At 37.8% G+C, this 21,898-nt stretch overlaps 1 long non-coding RNA gene across 1 annotated transcript; it reads left to right on the top strand.

The window, feature by feature from the left end:
• Nucleotides 1-1,336: 1,336 nt before the first annotated feature.
• LOC306997591 lies at nt 1,337-21,865 on the top strand. The gene is made up of 4 exons (XR_013797393.1): nt 1,337-1,624; nt 3,154-3,231; nt 14,638-14,733; nt 19,890-21,865. It is a non-coding gene; the product is annotated as an uncharacterized lncRNA (long non-coding RNA).
• Nucleotides 21,866-21,898: the final 33 nt, after the last annotated feature.

Here is a 21,898-nt window from a genome sequence, read left to right as displayed (position 1 = left end):
GGGAATGTGGTATGGAGAATGAAAACATAAGCTCTAATATACCATTACATGGTGTGTCAGTGTGGAACTTTCCTGATCCTATCGTTGAAATGAGATTATTAGAGGCTAGAGAAAAAGCAGAAGGGTATCAAAGCAGTAATGAAATCAATGTGTTTTTGAGAGAAAGATTTTATTCTTTTATGCAGATATTTACAGATGGATCTAAAGATCCAATAAATCAAACAGTCGGTATAGGAGTATATATCCCGAGATTTAAGACCAAAATTAGTCTAAGATTAACTGATAAACTGTCTGTATATTCTACAGAGTTAATTGCAATAATAGAAGGACTACAATGGATTGAACAGACTAAGCCAATTAGGACTGTGATCTGCTCTGATTCATCGTCAGCTCTTAAAAGTATAATATCTACAAGAAGTGACAGAGAAGATTTAATGATGGAATTATATACATTATTGTACAGATTGGAAACAGAGGGTATTACAGTGTACTTTTGTTGGATACCGGCACACATTGGAATAGTAGGGAATGAAATCGCTGACAAATTAGCAAAAAAGGCATTAATGAAAAACTTAGTGGATATAAAAGTTCCATTGGGGAAAAGAGAGATAAAATCAGTGATTAAAAAGGAACTAGTAAACAAATGGCAACATAGGTGAGGAAATAGCAGAACAGGGAGATGGTATTATAATATTGAAAAATTTGTAGGAAAAGAAAAGTTTTATGGAAGGTACAGAAAGGAAGAAGTAATGATATCTAGATTAAGATTAGGACACACAGGATTAAATTCAACACTTGCAATAATGGGTAAGCATGAAAATGGTATGTGTGATGAATGTGATGTTTTAGAAACAGTAGCATGTATTTTTTAAATGTAATACGACGAGCAACGAAGTCAGTTATTTAAATAATATAAAGGATAGACCAGTAAATGTCACGGATCTATTGGGAAAGGGACTGAGGGATGCTCATATATATGGGGCTGTTTTAACTTTTTTAAAGAGTAGCCTACAGGATTAGAGCATAGGATATAATGGGGATTGTGATGCTTTTGCTCAACTTGAAGGCTGAGGATCCCAGGGCGGAAGTTGGAGGAGCTGAACACGCAGCGCCAGCAGAAGGTGGGTGAGGCATTACATCCACAAATAAAAGGAGAGAAAAAGGGAAGGATGGTATATAAAATAAAAAGGAATATATAGATGCATCACCCATGTAGGATGTACAGTAGGTGGCGGTAATACTCCTATGGAGTGAGCGGCCAGTAACAAGAAGAAGAAGAAGAAGAAGAAGAAGAAGAAACAGGTGTTATCAACAGGGGGCGCGATGCTGCATATTCCCTCTCAACCAAAAAGCAACCAAAGAAGAGCGACGCCCAAACATGCGCGGGAAAATCCGTTTCTCAGCAACAGGCAACGTGGTCATCTCTCTCTTCAGGACTTATTAAAACAACGATATTTAACTATTATAATGGCGCTCTTGATAAAAACACAGAAGAAAATAAGATGCCGAGTAAGGCCATTTAATTCTGCCGATATTTTCACAAAAAGAAGAGAAGGGAATGAGTGGAGTTCATTCATTTCCTTATTGCAACAGCTGGCAGAACTGAGAAGGGGGAATTAAAAAGGTAAGCATTTATTAAACATAATTACGTTTTTCCATTATTGGATTTATTCAATTAAAAAGACATACAGACACTGTGAGCACGTGTTGAACTTGAAGTTTAGCAGAAATGTAACTTAGGTCATAACTTGTTTGTGATTTTTATTTATTAACTATGTCCTCTTTAATAATGTAAATATCTTAACAAATCAGTGTTTCTCAATGGGACTTGTATGGGCAGGCTATGCAATTCTTTGGACGTTGATTGTTACATACATATAGAATAAATGTTGCGGAAGCGCATATTCGTTAGATCTCGGAAGAGAAACCGGCAACTTGAAGAAACAAGTGCAATGTATGCATTTTTCCAAACTATAAACACAGATTAACTCTAAACTGCAATTTGCAGCAAAATATCTGTTCCCCACCAATATATGCTTTTACGTAAATATTTTCCGTGGCAGCGAACGTTATTCTGGCCAGTGAAAACATTTCTTCATAAAATGCATTTAGTCATTTTAGATTTTTGATGACATAAAAAGTTAAGTGCCGTTTGATTGGTTGTATGTAAAGTCATCTCCGATTGGTCAATGTGAAACGTTTGGCTTGATTCGGAATAGGGCGCTATTTCTCTTTTATCTTTATATGTTAGAATGGTAGGAGTAAGTTAACGTTCGTAGGATACTAATAAGAACTAAGCCTTTATCTTTCGCGGTGTGTGTCACTCACTACTAGCTGCTGCACACTCGTGCACGAGTTTTTTCTACTGTTGGTTGCCATGTGTATGCAAATCCCCCAAACAGTGCACGCACCAGGAAATGGAAAACTGCGAGCTTTGACGTATTATAGTGGGGTAGGGGCTCGAGCCTGGTAAAGACAGAAACACATGGAGGAAGGAAAACAGCCATGCCGAATAATGACATTCTGCAGGGCGTAACTCAATTTAATAAAAACTGAGGACATGGCAACCTCAGACGTCAGAGCGAAGTACAAAACCAATTTATCCCTCCCCATTCGAATTTGACGCGCGATCGGGAAAAGTTAGCTTGGACCTGTCGCCTTTGTAAATTAAGTTTATAAAGGACACATTGACACAACGATGGCTTCGCCAAATACTAATAGTATGGAAACCAACACCAGAGGTGAGAAATGCGTTGTTTTACTGTAAGCGCTCTTCTGATGAAACACCGGCGCGCGCCCGCTGCTCATCTTCCAACCTGTTTCGTACTGGAGATTCTCCGATGTTGCTTAGATCAAATTATCGTCCACTATAACGATTTCGGAGTTGATGTTGCGATTTCACAGTTGATGTTGCGATTTCACACTATTAAAAGCAACATGAACATCGATAAAGAAGTGACTTGTGGACATTAGCGAGCAAACGTCTCGAGTTGTCTGTGCCAAAACACGACGACGCCGCCTTGATGGATTCCGTTAAATAGAAGTTATTATAACCTAGTTTAAGTCTAGTTCATGGTTTAATCTATTTTAGAGATGTTTAGTAACAAACAGTGGTCAGTGCTCAGATATAATTATGATCTTGTTGTATCGCAGGTGGCGTGTTTGAGTGTGTCTGGAGGCCTCTGCGAAGAGCCTGGAGGCTCCTGTGCTGCAGGGGACATGAGGAGTCTGGTGTGTATCTAAAGGATTTCTACAGTACCATTAGGAAACACTTCATAATAACTTCATTAACTAATATTGTATAGACTATATGCTGAATAGATCAGCAGTTAATGAATGAGAATAACAAGTAACAATTTGTAAGTAAGTAACAATTTGTAAGTAAGTAACAATTTTAATATTATGTCAATATATTTAATGTGTGGTATTGTATAAAGTGTTATATATTAAGATCCCACTTTATAAGTGTCTTTAACTACTATGTACTAAAATTTCAATTAATCATTTGATACAACGAATACACTTTTTGTGTAAACTTTGGGTTGTCCACTGGTGAAGGATAGGATGATTATCTCCCTGTTTTTTTTAATGAGAAATATTTCAGTGTCTAGAGTTCCTAATGTCCTGTACTGTCAACTTTTGTGTATTAGAATTGGTCATAATTTTAATATGCAGCATGCATCAAAAGGGTGTTTTTTACTTCCTGTTTAAAAAAGCAATGCAAAGCAATGTACTGTAATGTATAGAGGAATGAAAATATGGAATGATTTACCATCGGATATATTTTTTAACAAGTAAAATGAGATTTTAAAAAATCTTTAAATTGGGGTCCGGGGCATACCCCTCGTAAAAAAAATTATGTACATTTTAAAGATAAATTCATCAATCTGGTCCACTTTGAGTCCCCCGAATCCGCTGTTAAAAATAACTAATCCAACTGCCCGAACCTATGATAGTCTCTGATTTAAATATCTGCATTTGATCATTACACTTATTAAAATCCTCAGTGTTAAAGCTAGGGTAGGTAATCCTGTTCAGAAACATTTTTTTTATGGGTGAAATGGTCCTTCCATTCTGATAGTAGTCAATACATTATGTGTTCAGAAAAAGAAATGAAAAAAAAACTCTGACCAATCACTGCCATTCGGTGCGAATGTAAAGAACCAATCCGATGCCTTCATGTCTCGTGCCCGAGCACCACTGCGTGCACAGCCCTGCGTGCACTAATCATATGTCACCGTTTCCGGAAACATTTAGCTCACTACACCGACTAAGCAGGAGTTTGCGGCACAATGGCAGAAAAAATGCAGCCAAAACTACCAATACCAGCTTTGCTTGTAACTACTCGCCGTGACAAAAAGGCTAAAAAAAGAAAGTCAGAGGCAGAAAAGGCTGCAACGAAACTGGCACTTGATAAAGCCAGAGGACAAACTCGTGTCAACATTGGTTCAGCATTTGAACGGTGGAGACAACTAAGGAAGCTGAAGGGCCTAAAAAGCGATGCCGAGGTTGCGGTCTTTCTGCTGGACAGGTAATTATTTGTTTTGTGAATGTGGAATGACGTAGCACTGACAGGAGGGGGCGGAGCTTAGAAGAGGTGCCACTTTCAAATCTGTCTAGCTCTCCAACATTACCTACCCTAGCTTTAAGCATAATAATAGGGTAAAATATCACTCTGAAGTAGGCTGCTTTAAAAATAATATTTATTTAAAATAAGTTATTCTTTTGGCAAAATTACATTTCCTTAATAGCCTAAACAGAATCCCTTCAAACTTAAATTGTCAATGTTTCATTACATCACTGTTGGAAAACACTCCTTTAAAGGTAAATTTGACGGAGGCGGCCGCCTCATAATTCTTTATGCAGGAAAGACCCTGATGTAATTAAAGCTAGAATACATTTCTCGAATTACATCTATAATTACACTGTTGACCTTCCCTTAAACCTAACCAGACCACCAAACCTGTCCCTAACCTTACCCGCTCACTAGCCTAGCAGCGTTTTGCAAAACAACATGAACACAATAAACACATTGGCCCTCATTTATGAAAAGTGCGTACACCAAATTTCCAGCGTACACCTGGCGTACACCCAAAACCACGGTGATTTTGCGATTTATCAATATGGACGTTGGCGTACGGCACGCTCAAATCCTACGCCAGCTCAGGAGGTGGTGTACATGTACAAAATGCACTGACAAACTAAAGATATGATATATTATGACCCACTAAAAAAAACAACAACATAGAAATTATAAACTTCAGTGTTTATTTTTGTGAGTTAAGCCCGGCAGGTGCGCACGGACTGGGTTCAGTAATGAAAGGCTTTCAATGACCAAAAAATAATTCAGACTGACAAAATAATTAAAATGACATTCTTCTTCTTTTAAATAATAATAATAATACAAATAATAATAATAATAACAAAGACATTCTTCTTCTAAATAACAAGCGCCATTAATAATAAAAATCATAATACTAATAATAAGAATATTACAAATTGTCATGCAATTATTCACATCATCATCACTTGTACACCCCATTACATGTGACGTCATGCGAAATTCAACACTAATAGTTTCAAAACACGTGCTGTAAAATAATGCATTGTGATAGGTAATTTGCTCAACCAACCAGCGATTTAAACTGGATTTCCACCGGAGAAGTTTCTCCTCTTTGCCGTCTTCCGTGTGTCCATGGCGTAAAATGAGGGCGTGGGGGAGGCAGAGACGTGAATATATAGGGGCGTGTTAATCTAATGACGATCGTTTTCAGCCGCGGCATTTATCAAGAGGCAGGTATTGTTCAGCCCGATCTCATCCCAAGGCGTCATATACTGACGCTTTGACAAATCGTCTACATCCAACGCACATGGCACCCTTTAACGTAATTATGAGACGCAGATAGAAATGGGCCAGAAGGCGCCTCCTAGCGGTCTAACCCTAACCCTACCCCAGACCTAAACCCAACCATAACTGTGCGTGTCATATTGACGCTAAAGGGTGCCATGTGCGTTGGATGTAGACGATTTGTCACAAGTGTCAGTATATGACGCACTAGGATGAGAATGTGTTGGTATTGCGTACACCTGAATTTCAAAGGTACGCACAGCTTCATAAATCAGGCGGTGAAAGGAGTGTAAGCATAATCTTACGCCAACATATTAGAGGTCTGCTACCCGACCCGAGCCCGACGGGTCCCGAAAAATGTGCGGGTTTCGGGTCGGGTTCGGGTTAATGTTTATGAACAGCCTCGGGTTCGGGTCGGGTTCAGGTTTAACTAAGAAAAACTAAATAGGCTATATAGTTTGCGTGCCGTGTGCTTTGCCTGCTTGCTGTGTTGTGGTGACCGGCACGCGAGAGAGAGAAAGTACATACGTGCGCAGATGTGCAATATGTGCATACACACAGACACACAGGCTCTCTCTCTCAAATATAATGATAAATAATAAATATATATATATAAATTAAATTATTTGTTTTATTTTATCATAATCATTTATATCACAAAACTGCATGTGCTACCGCTCTCGCGCGCTATTTCAATCACAATACAGACAGACAGCAGACGACAACAAGCAAACCATGAGTCTGATAAAGCAAAAAATTACTGAGGGAAAACTTATGACAGTTCCAAATGATGCAGGAAAAGAGTTTGAGGAGTGGGTGCCGGTGAACGTGCCCCTCGGTGAAACCGCAGATGGAAGTTATGCAATACTCCAGCCGCAACCACGACATGGAAGAAGAGCGGGATCTCTTGGGTTGGTGGAAAAACAACAGCGGTGTTTTCCCCTTACTGTCAAAACGGGCCCGTAGTATCCTCAGCATCCCTGCAAGTGGCAGCAGCAGCAGCGAGAGGAACTTCAGTGCAGCTGGACTAACTTTCAATCAGAGGAGGACGGCGGTGAAACCATCAACTGTCGATGCTGTTCTCTTCCTTCATAACTCATACTGAGAAGCAAAAATGGTATTTGCTGTGAGAAACAGAATGGACCTCGGGTTCGGGCTTAATATTGTAAGAGCCGCGCTATATTGGTCCAATGAGGGTTTCCAATAACACGGGAAGGTTTCTTGCGCGTTCCGTCTTTCCAGCATCTCAAAGTAATTTGGGTTAAATGCAATACATTTCTCATATGTATTTACTCGTTATTTCATCTGACTCCATAAATGAAAGGTTTTGATAATATCTATGCATCACTAAAAGTGAGCGAATGTTTGATTATTACTTTTAGACTTATTAAATGAACAAGGTCAAAATCAGTTTGAATAATCAAATGTAACAATTTATTAAATCAGGTATCAGGTCAATTGTATAATCAATTCAAAGATAATCAATATAAAACATGAATAAAAAGAAGAGATGCGAACCCAACCTGATGCAAATTACATGAGGCTGGAAGTTTCGGTCACTTCCAGCCATCACGGGCCAGTCTAGATACAGAAAAGCCCTGATTCCTCTGCCGCATTCCATTAAATAGCCAAAACCTCTTTCATATGTTAACAATGGGAATTTACATTCAGAGTTGACACCTTTTGGGGGTAGGAGACCATTTGCCAGAGACAACCTTCTTTTGTGTGCCAGTTTCTCTAAACTTCTCAAAACCTGATTTCTTTTTGTTTAATTTAGTTGGAAATGAGACATTTGTACCACTCACTCTGAGACATTTTAAATGATACTAAACATAATAATCATTCACATTAAACCACATATATATTCTTGTGTGAGTCTTTGGTGTGAGAGGGAGTGAAACTGTATGGGGTAGGTCAGATGGTAATTTCCAGCAAGGTCCTTTGTCCAGACCAGTCTATCTCTCTAACCAGTTTCTCCAGCCTTACAGTCCCTCCTTGGCCCCGTGGGTCACATTCGGATGAACACTTACGGGGTCACAGTAAGGCGTTTGTTGTAATCCTTGAGATGTAACTCAAAAAGTGTCTTTGCAATGTTAGCATCTGTAGAAGCTCAGCGGGCTGTGTTCACCTGCAGAACACCTGGTCTCACCAGGTGTATGTAACTTGAGTTCAGCAGGTGGATGAATGCGTTCAGTTTTTTCTTCTTGTAATCCTGTGATGTAAGCAAAGTTCATAGAGTCAATCTGGATATTTGTGACTTGTTCAGTTCAGTGTCATTCCTCCATGGAGAAACTTCTGCTTCCCTGGCACCTTCTCCACAATGATGATCTGACCCTTCTTGACCAACCCTGTCACCTCCAGCGGTACGGTGGTCTGGGCAGACCTCAGTGGATGAAGGGGTTCTCCTTCGATCCACACTGCTTTGTGTGAGACACCTGAAAAGCATCTTAAATGTCCGCTTCACAATTGAGCACATATGAACTTACAGTCGTAGGGAAATGCATAGGAACGCATAATGCAATAAAGCAAAATCATGTCATGTTCAATGTAAAATACCATGTTCATGTCAGCAAATGTGAGTGGTACATCTGGTCTCAAGTGTTCCTCAAGGTCAGGTAGGGTGGTCCCATTTTAAATATCCAATTCTTCACTACCCCCGTGATGATATTAAATGGTAGTGGAATTTAAATATTCTTGGTCTGCCTTACTCAACGGAAATGCAGCAAGAGGTCGGTGTAATCTAAATAATAAAATCGATGGTACGCATCAACAAACCTTGTATTCACAGTAATAATATCTAATCAAAATCATGAATCAATACATATATAATAATCATAGTTTGTTCAGTAATCAGTAATCTTCCAATGCATAATACAAGAATGGAGATTGTTCATTTCTTGTAATAGTGTTTGTGTGTTTGTGTGTTTAGTCATTCAACAGTTTGGTGTTTGTGTGTGTGTCCTTGGGTGTGTGTATGTGTGGTTTTGTGTGTGTGTGTGTGTGTGTGTGTGTGTTTCTGTGTGTGTGTGTGTTTCTGTGTGTGTGTGTGTGTGGTTGGCTAAGTCACAGGACAGGGTTGAATTGTAACTTTTTGTAATTGATTGAAGCGTTCACACTTCAGATCTAGTTTGTTTTTTATAATGTGTCTGTTATTAGAGGCATTGTTGAGAAATCATGGGCCCTATGATTTTCCAACCACACCAATAACAATCAGTTAAACATTTTGAATTTTAATAGCAGGTCTGTCTTTGCTTTAGAATTTGTATTATCAATTTGTGACTGTAGCCATTCATGTGTACGTTATAGTGTTTTCCCATGAGTTAGTAGTGTGTACTGTCATCATGGGATCAGCTTTGCCATCCTATGTGTGTGAAGCTGTCTGGATCTGTTCAGTGTGATGATGGACAATAGATCATTAGTGAAGTGTCACTTTTGGGCTCTTTGCCATCTTTATCTTCCTATGTGTAGTGTTCAGCGGTAAATGGAGGTGTGTGTTCAGTGTTCATGCCTAAGAGATGGGTGGAATCTAATCTGACAATTGTGTTGTAAATTTAGATCCAGTTCTAACTGGGAGGCCATAGTTATGCAGTAGTGTGTTACTGTGATGTGTGAGTGGCCTCTTGAGTTGTCTTTTCACCCATCTCCAGAATTTCAGGTTATATTCTACAATCCCGCTGTCCTGCTTTTGGTGCAGGTGGAGTCCGGTCCGTCCTGGCGTCCGTCCTCCGAGGAATTTCAGTGTTAAAACCTGAGACAGAAACAAATGCAGAGAGAACCACAGTTAATTCAGATATTTTCAATGGTTTCAAATTTTTAATTCCTGTTTTCACATGAAACCGAGTTTCATTGACCAGGTCTAAATTGTTGCTGTTGTTTCAGCGCAGTGTGTGACACCAAGGCTGCTCTTGGAGTTCAGTCTTCACAGTCTGCTTGTGTCATGAGCATTAGAGATCCCAGTTCTGCTGGGGAAATCTTCTGGATTCATCTGAGTTTTTATCCCTCATATTGTCATTGTAAGTTGCTCTCATTACAATCAGATCTGTGGGCAGAAATTTGTTCACCTGGATCGGTGTTGCCTGTTTTATGGTGTCATTCACACATTCGGTTAGTGCAGATATTTTTTTGACCTGCAAGAATCTGTGGTACCCATCTGCTGTTTAGCATTTCACACCCTCCTCGTAAATGTACTTCTCTGATCAGATTAAATTTTATTTGGCTGTTACCTGTGCCACACTTCTAGTCGTGTTTGCAGTGGTAAAGGCAAAAATAAAGATATACCCCCCTCCGGTTTGGCACTGGGGAGCCCACAAATGAAATTCAATTTTAAGGATGATATTATATTTCGAGTTATAATACAATCGCTATATTTAAAAGAATTCAGATGTTAACCTATTAAGCCATTTGCTATTGAGCTGCTACCCGACTAGCAAATGACGCTAATAGCTGAAGACCTTGAGTAATCAAAGTTGTCAGCTCAGTGAGCGTTTTAGATGCTTTTGAGCTTTGGTTATTTGCAGAGTGCTGTTTTCTGTCAGAGTGTGGTTGTCTGCGTTTTTTGAAATAGGGTGGAGGTCTGCCTCTGTCCAGGGACCAACACTTTTCCTCTGTATGGCCTGTTTTGTGACAGGAATTACAGAATCTGCTCAGTTTGCCACAGTGTGGCTTCCTGGATTCTCCTGCAGACGGATGATTTTCATGACATTCTAACACCGCTACCTCACAATGCATTTGTTTTCGTGACTCAATTCGTGTTGCCCAGCCAACTATACCTTCAAATGTATTTTGAGCTGGAGAAGCACCATACGTGAGCGATTGCTGTATACGCGGACCTGCATTTGTAAGCAGTAAATCAAGGAGAGTTACATTGTTGTGGTTAACATTTTCAATTCCAGCATACTCCTCAAAAAGTTCAAACATATTTTCTGCATATGTCTCAAACGATTCTTCAGGATTCTGTTTCCGATTGAAAATCAGTTCCCATCCAACAGGACTACAACCACGCAGATCACGAAGGCATTGTTTGAGTCTATTAAAGATTTCACTCTCAGGCTCATTTTGACACGTTGACTGCACAATGGTGCCTGTCATCAAAACCTGTGGTATCTTGTAGATCAAAACATCTGGAATTGAGCTGATTACAATTTGCCAAATATCTTTTGGTTCGAGTTGAAATGCATGTTTTAGACTTACAATGCGTCGCCACCAGGGTTCGAATGGCCCTTTCAAAGGGAATGGTCCGATCTCTGCTTTAAACAAGTTACATTCAGTTACCGTTAAAGGACGTCGGATGCTTGACTCTGTGCCGTTTGGGTGCTGTATCACCTTAAGGGCTGAGACAGGCACTCTTTTCAAAATTTGATCACGTGCTTCATCTGTCTGAAAAGATACACGATTGTTAGAGCAGGCTGCCTCATCTAAGAAGTGCACATTTTTTGTCCCATCGCTGTTGAGCGTTATGGGAGACTTGGACTTTTTAGCATTTAGCTTAGCCTTAAGATCTGCAATGGTGTCTTTGTGATTTTTACACTTTTTAGTCAGGGCTAACTGTTCAGATAGTAATCTATCTAGCTGTGTTTGAAGATCTTGAATCTTTGCCTCTGACATTTGTGCCTCCGCATTTTTTGAATGCACTTCTTCACATTTAACCTCCATAAGCGAAGATAGAAATTTGGTTGACTTATGTAGCTGTTTATAACTTATGAAGTTTAAAGCCTCAATTATCTCACCATGTTTTGATTTCTTCTGCTTACTACCCACTGTTTTCCACCAAGTGAAAATTTCATTGTCAATAGTGTCTATGGTAAGACCTTTTCTACTGAGTTTGCACAGTGTAGGCTCGACCTTTTCGGCCCATAGTTTAAACAGGACATGTTTATTATCCATGTTCCAATTTATATTTGCTTAATTTCACAATGATGGAAAGGGTTTTTCGTTATAGAATTAATGAGAAGCGCGTTCGCTGTTTCTCTTTTTAGATTTCAAATGCCTATTCTTTCATTTTTAGTCTCTTTAAAGACTACGTGTAGGTAAAATTATTATTTTAATGTTTAATTATTCTCTTTTGACTCTTTAATAATATTTTATCCGCTTAGATTTAGGAGACTATATCACTTAGAGGTCCTGGTCTTTCGCAGGTCTCTCGACACAAACTCGCCAGTCCTGGTCATCAATCAGAGGTAATTGGTTATATATCTAGGATTTGCCGTAATTCACACGTACACAATAAAAGATACTTTTTCATAACCTTCTTGAATGCCCCCTCAGGAACTTAATCCAATCATTTACTTTAGTAGACAATTATCTAAAGTAACATTAAACTACGAACAGAGGTATGAGCGTACCCACATTTAGATTGATCAAATAGCTTTTGCTATTTCTAAACGGAAATTAACCCGCTCCTGCATTCAAGTATACTTGCAATGATGCCAGGTCTCAGCCTGTTGCTGATCTGGTCGCAGAATTGTGGAAATATACGAATCCAATAATATATTTAGGAAAAAACAACCTCAGAGTCATTTAGAATGAATTCAAACGTAACAATGCATAAATTTTGTTCAAGATTCAGAGTTACTGAACCCTAATGCGCAACGTTCTCTGGAACTTTGAATATGAGAGTTTTGTTGTTTCCGGATTAATAAGATGCGCGTTCGCTGTTTCTGATTTTCAAATTCATTGCGAATCACATCATAGCATGGCATAGACACACGTGTTTAATTCAGTTCAACACAGGACACATGGCCTAGAGGATATCTACAGCCTTTACCTAAGTGTTTCAAGTACACTTACAGTAAAGCAATCCCGTGTTTAAAGAATAAACTTAAATTTAGCCTATGCACATTGTTGTACAAACGACTAAATTGTGTTCTATGAGCATAATGCGTTCATACAATTTCCAATTTGAAAATTAACAGAATTATTGCATGCTTTTTAATCTCATATGTGTTAAAGTTCAAGCTTTCAAATGTAGTTTATCAAGATTAGTTTAGGTTTAGTATAGGATATTAATGCTTTCAATGTGACTTTGGGCCTAAACCGGTGGGCCGGCAACACAAAGGGTTAAGCGTTTGGAAGCAGCATGGACATATTTAGCTTAGCCTAAAACTGATTTTTAGCCTGTAAACCATGTCATCCTATTTTTTCCAAACTTCTTTGCTTTTCATAAACAATTAATCGACCTGCCTTTTTATTTATAAAACGCGTTTTTCGATCGTTTATAAACTTAGATTTTTATTTCTGTTGTTTGCTCATTCTCTGTGTTGCTGGTTTGTTTACAAGCCAATGCAACAATGGCAAAAAACATGCGGCTGGTTTTAAAACGTTTAGGCATTATTTTTTTTCGGTTCTTCGTCGAGTTATTCATTATTTGGAAGATGTTATTCCAATTTTAGGTTTTGTTTCTTGTTGCTTAGGCAAACAAGGAGATCTTTAAAATCTATTCAAGTGTTTTCATTCTTCGTCTGCGCTGCTAATCTAATCACGTCCTCACACGTGTTTCTAGACAAAGAACCTTCCGACCTGTAACAATGCAAACATTTTCTCAAACACTTCTAAAAAGGGCAGAAAAAGTTGACTTACCACAGCGGCGGAAGAAAGAGAAGATGTTCAAACCTCTGTGTTGATTTTAGATTCCCAAAACTTTTCTGGAAAAGACTTTGCTCGCGAAATCCATCTGAGATCACGTCTCGGGGTCACCAATTTGTAAGAGCCGCGCTATATTGGTCCAATGAGGGTTTCCAATAACACGGGAAGGTTTCTTGCGCGTTCCGTCTTTCCAGCATCTCAAAGTAATTTGGGTTAAATGCAATACATTTCTCATATGTATTTACTCGTTATTTCATCTGACTCCATAAATGAAAGGTTTTGATAATATCTATGCATCACTAAAAGTGAGCGAATGTTTGATTATTACTTTTAGACTTATTAAATGAACAAGGTCAAAATCAGTTTGAATAATCAAATGTAACAATTTATTAAATCAGGTATCAGGTCAATTGTATAATCAATTCAAAGATAATCAATATAAAACATGAATAAAAAGAAGAGATGCGAACCCAACCTGATGCAAATTACATGAGGCTGGAAGTTTCGGTCACTTCCAGCCATCACGGGCCAGTCTAGATACAGAAAAGCCCTGATTCCTCTGCCGCATTCCATTAAATAGCCAAAACCTCTTTCATATGTTAACAATGGGAATTTACATTCAGAGTTGACACCTTTTGGGGGTAGGAGACCATTTGCCAGAGACAACCTTCTTTTGTGTGCCAGTTTCTCTAAACTTCTCAAAACCTGATTTCTTTTTGTTTAATTTAGTTGGAAATGAGACATTTGTACCACTCACTCTGAGACATTTTAAATGATACTAAACATAATAATCATTCACATTAAACCACATATATATTCTTGTGTGAGTCTTTGGTGTGAGAGGGAGTGAAACTGTATGGGGTAGGTCAGATGGTAATTTCCAGCAAGGTCCTTTGTCCAGACCAGTCTATCTCTCTAACCAGTTTCTCCAGCCTTACAATATGTAAATGTAATTGTCGGGTCGGGTTAAATGATCGCGGGTACGGGCCGGGTTCAGGCTTCAGTTTAAAGCCTGTGCAGACCTCTACAACATATACACCCGTTTCAAAGCAAGATTGATAAATGAGGGCCATTGTTCCTAAAAATGGAAAAATGTTTATGCAAGTGCATAGTAGTTAAAGACACCTAAAATACAGTGTGACCCATATTCATTCTAAACGCGTTGAAAAACTGTGGCAAAAAGTAATTGATATGTAATGTTTTACCAGGAATAAAACTTTCAGTGGAAGAAACGTCACCAATGTTTAATGGCCAAAGCTCCGTCCGTCCATGGTGAAGATCCTGATGTTGTTTTCTTCACAGAGGTGAGACAAATGAATTGTGACCTAGATTTCATTTGCATGCAGTAATGTGAATGTATCTGTTAGAACAGTCACTGTGCTTTTCAAACCTGTCCTGGGAACCCCCTACAAGATGTCTTCCTCATCTAACACACCTGATTCAAGTCATTAACCCTATAGCAGAGGCCGTAAGACTGGAATTGGGTGTGTCTGATGAAGGAGACATAGGAAAAAGTGCAGTGGGATTCCCCAAGAGAGGTTAGAGAAGCACTCAAGGGCTGTAACTAGTATTCGAATGATCACTAATCTATTGATTATTTTTTTACGATTAATCTAATTATTTTCTGATCAGTCAATTAAGCTTACTTATACTACAGGGCCGTTGAATGCTTGAATCTGATTGGTTGACGAACGTTCTGAGGTGTGCAATTATTTTCAGGGAACCGCACGGCTAAAGTAGTTCCGGCAGGTCTTGACCGCATTACAGTTCCATATCACTTCGCGTAGTCAACTGTAATAACGGAAAAGAGGATACAATTCATAACAAGAGACACTGCAGCCCCGTGCGCTTGATCTGCAATTTTCAATGTCTAACTTCACAATCAATGGAAACATGCAGTTTAATTTTAATAAATAAAGTAGGCTATACAGTCCTATACATAATGAATAAAAAAATAAACTGAATATTTAAATAAATTGATAGTCCTGTTGCACGGGTTTTCGTAATTATTGAAGATAATATAACAAATAAATAAAATTGATAGGCCTATAGCCTACTTGTTAAAAGGGCTTTGTGTTTCATTTATTAGTCTAGTCTACTGTCACTAATAGAAAAAAAGAATGAACGAATTAATTAAAACGAATTGAATTAATAAATAAATAATAATATTGACGCACATGCTTCTCTCTAAGGCCGGTTATGAATGTAATTTGATACTTATGACTGATCATGCACGCGTTTTCAGCGCGTTCAGTCTGTGTTCACAGCGGTGTTTAAAATCTGCTGCATTCACAGTCAGAGAATGTTTCTAGTCGTTAAGTGTGTGTCCAGCATTACTCTGCTATCAGCGGCTCAAACCTCCGTTACTAACTCTAAAATGACGTTTTGGAATTAGCAACGGAGCATGGGTTTAGATGCGCAAGGAATTAGTCCTACATACAAGAGCGTTTTAATGACAAAAACTTTACAAACGTCTTGAAATACATAATCTGAACAATATTTCGAGGTGTGGTAACTGTAGTATAAGCGGAATAATTGACTCCAGGCCGTTGAATTATTATAAAAATAATGCAAACCCGAGGTGTAACGGCCACTCCGCTTCGCGTCGTGACCGCATTACCACCTCGGGTGTGCATTATTTTTATAATAATTCAACGGCCTGTCGTCAATTATTCCTTACATAAAGTATGTAAAAGAAAAAAGACACTCATTATGGAGTAGGGCTTCAACATTGACAAATCAGTATTGTTGATAATTTCTCTATTGTAATGATTATTATTATTAACTGTTGAGTATAGAATGCATAAGAACTAGTGCTGTTTAATTAATCTCACACTTTTTCTGTGATTAATCGCGATTTAAAAACATTAAAGTTAATATATTTTTTATAATGTAGTAATTTCACAGATAATCTCCAAATTAATTTAGAAACAACAAAAAGACTATGTTTTGAATCTTTGTTTAATGACATCTTTTTATTTTTGAATTGAATCACTGATGCCAATCCTGCTATTGATGTCTCTATGAAATAGATTATTTTATTTTAAACGATTACAGCCATTCGTCATTGCACAATAATTGAAAGCTATCAAGTTTAACCTATTAGGCTTTAAAAAATACAATGACTCTTAATTTAAGTGAGCTTAAAACAATCTTCACATAAACCCATTATAATAAATGTAATATTTACTTGTGCCCTTCCTACCTGTCAGGTAGGAAATTTACAGAAATTGAATAAAGCTATCAAACGGTCTGCACTGTATAAATGATAAATATTATATTGTATTATTAATCCTTAATAAAGCTACAAGCTTTTTGTTTTTGTTTTTTTGTTTAGTTTTTTGATTAACATTAATGACATATCAGAGCAGCAGGTTTACAACACCGGTATAATGTAAACGTTATTTAACTCATTTAAGACTGCTTTTATAAAAATACTGGACAAAACGGGCATTTGGCATAATTGTGTTTGTGTTATTGTTCGTTCAAGCGCGAAAGATAACTCCATACTATTGGATGTCTTTCTGTGCGCTCGAGCCGTGTGTGTCACATGGCCTCGTTTACACTGCAGGTCTTGATGTCCAATTCTGATTTGTTGCCTATATCCTATTTTTTTTTCAACCATCCGTTTACACGTTCTTTCAATTGTGACCCATATCCGATTCACGTGTTTACACAAGGGGTGGGAATCTTTTACCATCTCACGATTCAATTCGATTCCGATTCTTGAGGTCACGATTCGATTCAAAATCGATTTTCGATTCAAAAAGATTTTCGATTCAAAACGATTCGATTTTATCCATAATGATTTCTAATCATGTTTCGGATCATGATCTACTCTCATCTGCTTTGCTATACAGAATGACAAACGGAGACATTAAAGTGTCTTTTTCACATTTATTAAGTTAAATTCTCAGGGAAGTGCCTTTTATCAAAAACATTGTTTGGTTCTCAATTGCTACTCATTAGTAGCTAGCTATAAAATAAGTTGGAACAAAAATAAAGTGCTTCTTCATAATACAAAATGGTTGAAAATAGATGCATTTCCCAGGAAAGTTGCAGTTTACCACAAATATCATGTAGAACACAACTTGTGAAGACAAAAAAACATCTATATTTCACAGTCAGACTATATAGTGAAAATAAAGATAGTATAGAAAATAAAGTGCTTCTTTCAAAATGAAAAATAGTACCCCTAAGCTACCTGGCGATGAAGCAGCGATAGGCCGAGTTATTTTTTTTTGCCCTCTCGGAGTTGGCAGGGAGTTTTGTGAAGCACTGCAGTGTGCGTTGTCCTGCAGCTGGCGCCTGACTGTACGTTCACACTGCCGCCGACAGCTGCAAAAAAAGCTATGGCCGCCCAGTCAAGGATGCTTGTCAAAAAGTTGACGTCTCTTGTGGCTGTTCAAACACATGAGCGTTAACACTACGAAAACACAATGTTTTCGACTACATCTGGAAGTGGTCGAAAGTAGACAAACTCAAAGTTTTAGACCCTGTTTAGTGCTGTCCCATTGTTATCCGATAGACCAAAGTGTCTCTGCTCGTTCTTATATATGCCCTGTCAAGCGCGCCCTGTTAAACTGACAGGACTTAAAAACACATGCAAATGATACACTTTCACTCTATGATGGTTAAACTGTGCAATGAATAATTTTTTCTCGGAACTAATGTTTTGGTAGGAACGAAAGATCTCCCTCTCATCCATATTTGCTTCCTCTTTGTTTTAGTGATTTGCCGCTCACGTTCAAAAACCGGCTGCGTGGTGACGTCCCGTATAGGCTAGTTACAAAAATGGAGGCGAACAGCCAGCTGATTTTATTTATTAATTAAATCGATTCTTGGACATTTCAGATCGATTCTGGATCGTTGCAAATGAGAATCTAGATTCTTCTGTGAATCGATTTTTTGGCACACCCCTAGTTTACACTTGCCATACTATCTGAAAGATCGTGCATGCTTAAAGGGGGTTCTTGCACAGATGGACGAACGTGAAATATGCTTGATGCTAGGGATGGGCAAGAGTGATCGAGTACTCGATAGCCCTGACTTAAAAAAAAAAAAAAAAAATATTTTTTCTGATTGTTTATTGCGGCATTTGGGCCGGTTCCTGAGGTCTGATTGGTTACCGTTAGAGAGCACGCCTTCCAGACCAGCGAAATAAAGTGAAACTGGATTTGAAAATGCGCCAATCTATACATAACATTATACTGAGAACACTATTGTAATAGAATTTTGTAAATTCGTTGAGCTTTAGTTTTTCAACGCTGTTAAAGGAAGCTCGCTCACATGTTACGCATCAGACTAGAACGGTCAAGTTCATGTGCACATTCGCGTCCTTTTGTGCAGATGTAAGTTGCAAGATTAGCCTACTTTTATGTTGTCTATATCTGATTAATCACAAATACAAGATTTTTAATTTAGTTTAATAACCAGCTAGCAAAAAACTGCAGTTTACCGACCGTACATTCACTCTTCAGTCTCAGCTCCATTGCCAGATGGAAGATGGTTGTTTCTAGTTATGGTTTGAAAACGCGCAGTGATGACTGCAATCACTTTCTATCATGCAAAATAAAATTAAGTGCAAGATGTGCAGCGCCAACAAAAATCTTGTTGGCAAGTTTAATTTGCTATTATTCAGTGCAAATACAACAGGCCAAACCTCCAAACAAATACAGTATTGTATTAATTTATAAATAATCCAATAATAAACTGTTAATAATGTAACTATTAATAATGTTAACATTTCTTAATAAAATTCATTTGAAATTTAGGGGAAAATATAGGAGAAACTGGAACCACACGTACATACGGCCTTATAATCGTGTTAAGAAGTTATATTTCATCCTAACATTAATATAATTAGTCAAGTATGTTGCATTAATTGTATTAGGCTATATAATCCATATATACTTAAAACAATAAGTATATAATAAAATGATTAAATACAATTTAATTTAATCTTCAATGCATTCTATCATATACAGTTAAAGAGTAAGAAAAGCAGTATTATATCTTCAGCTGCAAGCTTTCTCTGAATAACGCAGAGATACAAGTGTGTACATCTGGCTCATGAGACAGCGCGTTTATATTAAACAATTTTATTGTTTGTTGGCGTGGACGCTAATATATTTATTTTATAGTTATCTTTGTAACACTTAACACTAAGGTTTAATTTGTTAACATTAATAAATGATGTGGCGTATTGTTCATTGTTTGTTCATCTTCGCTAATGTTAATCTCATTAAGATCAAAATTTGTATCCGTTTACAGTAATTAATGCACTGTTAATAAATGCTGTAAAAATATATTGTTCATGTTAGTTAATGCATTAACAAATGTTAACAAATGAGACATTTTTATAAAATGTTGCAGTGTTACAGTTATCGTTCTTGGATTGAATGGGTCGTAATGCCCATGTTCTTATTGCTCATGATCTCTTCACCTCTTTTCTATATAGATAATCATTTTTGATGAATTGATGACCAGTAAAACTGCAGAATTCTTGGACGAACATTTGAAGCCAAGTTTAAAGACTGAAGATGGATGTACTTCCCCTCAAATCTGCTCGACATGTCCGTCCCACTGACAGAATGTGATGTGTGCTGGTCAAGGTACTTTATTACTACTGTGCACTCAGGAGAACACACCATGCACAAGCTTTTCAGTGACTGACCTTCCGCTTCGAACCTCTGGACAGCGCAATCTTCACTTTTGCCAAACTGACAAAGGCTGTGTATACTTTTGGATCACCTTGAATGTCCAGAACACTTGTTTGAGCCAAGAGGGAGTTTGATCTAGTGCACAAAACAGACCCAAGTTTGTTTAGATCAACAGCCGCTCAACTTGAAGAGAACAAAGCACTGTACAAGTGAAGTGTCCTTAAGATATAGACGGGTACTATTGTTTTAAGTATTGCTTATTGTTAATAACTTATTTTGATTAGCTTATGCACATTGGTGCATAAAAAAAACTGCATGATTTTTTTCACACAGAAATCATGATTCATCCATAAGTTCATGCTTTTGATAATTTTTTACCTGTTCTATCTCCCTGCAGCATATATTCTCTGACATTGTTTTACATCTTGTAAAAAGGGGCATAATATGTGACCTTTAAGATGCATTTTGTTTGAACGGATCACAAGTAGACGAGGGAGACATTCCTGTTTACACGTGCTGTCAGCGCCGCCGCTCCCACCAGGCGCATCACGCCTCATGGTAGGGCACCAAGTGCTGAGGGGGCACCAAAAAAAATAGCCTAATGAAAAATCAATAATTATAATGCCGATATTGTTTCAGTATAGAAATACAGACATCCCAAGTTCTTGGAGTCTCCCGCATATTGATACTGGCTCACTGATCCCCGGCTCACTTTTGTGGCTGTTCAAACACATGAGCGTTTACACTACGAAAACAATCCGGCCAAATGCGTTTTCGACTACATCTGGAAGTGGTCGAAAGTGGACAAACTCAAAGTTTTAGACCCTGTTTAGTGCCGTCCCATTGTTATCCGATAGACCAAAACGCATCTTAATACCAGGTGTAAAGAGCCCTAGAGAGCGAGCTTGAGCAAAAACCCTTATGGAGATGTTTTATGTATATCATTTCCTGCATATAATAATAAACATTCTCTACATTAATCTCTTAAAGGGATAATTCTGTCATTTACCTTTTTTTGTGTTTGTGGAACATTTAAATATTTAACCCTTTTGGTTAACATTCACTTTCACTGTATGAAAAAAAATAAAAAAAATAATTTGTTGTACGCAAGTCGCCAAACAAGGTTTTTACCAAACATATCCCGATTTAAAAGAGCAAAACAGGAGTAAGAGTTTATCTGTTTCTCAAATCTAATGTAATTTCTCAAAATATATGTTATGTTAATACAGAAGAAAGTCATACAGGTTTGTAATGACATGCAGGCTGAACTGTCCCTGAGTCACTCAGAGCATGACGGTTTACGTTCCACCTCAGGATTGGCAATGTAGTTTATATGTGGAAATATCTATCTTCTGAAACTTGAGATCTAAAATAATGCCTCCAAGTAGGATTTTAGGTGAATCCCTAAAACCTGAAGTTGCTAGAGGCATGTGATTTTTTTTTTTTCTTTTTTTTTTTTCAGGGGTGTTGCAACAATCATTTGCTCACATTATCTGAGTTTATAAAGAAGGCATGCGGTTTAGTGTCTGTCATGACATGAAGTGTTTTGATTTCTCACTAAGTGCCTACACTGGAAGCTAGTAACAAAGCAGTCTACACAGCAAATCAGCAACATTGCATGCCCATTCGCTATCAGTGATGACAGGTAATGAGTTTTTAAAAATTATTTTATTATATGGGGGTTTCTTAACTAAACTGGTTGTTTTGTTGGATTCAGCTACAAAATATGACAAGCAGATTAAAGGGATACTTCACTTTAAAATGAAAATTATGTCATCATATAATCACCCTCAAGTTGTTTCAAACC

Source organism: Phoxinus phoxinus, assembly GCF_949152265.1.
Source record: "Phoxinus phoxinus genome assembly, chromosome: 1".
NCBI lineage: Eukaryota > Metazoa > Chordata > Actinopteri > Cypriniformes > Leuciscidae > Phoxinus > Phoxinus phoxinus.
Note: the sequence above shows the minus strand (reverse complement) of the source record. Positions and strands in the feature narration are given on the sequence as shown.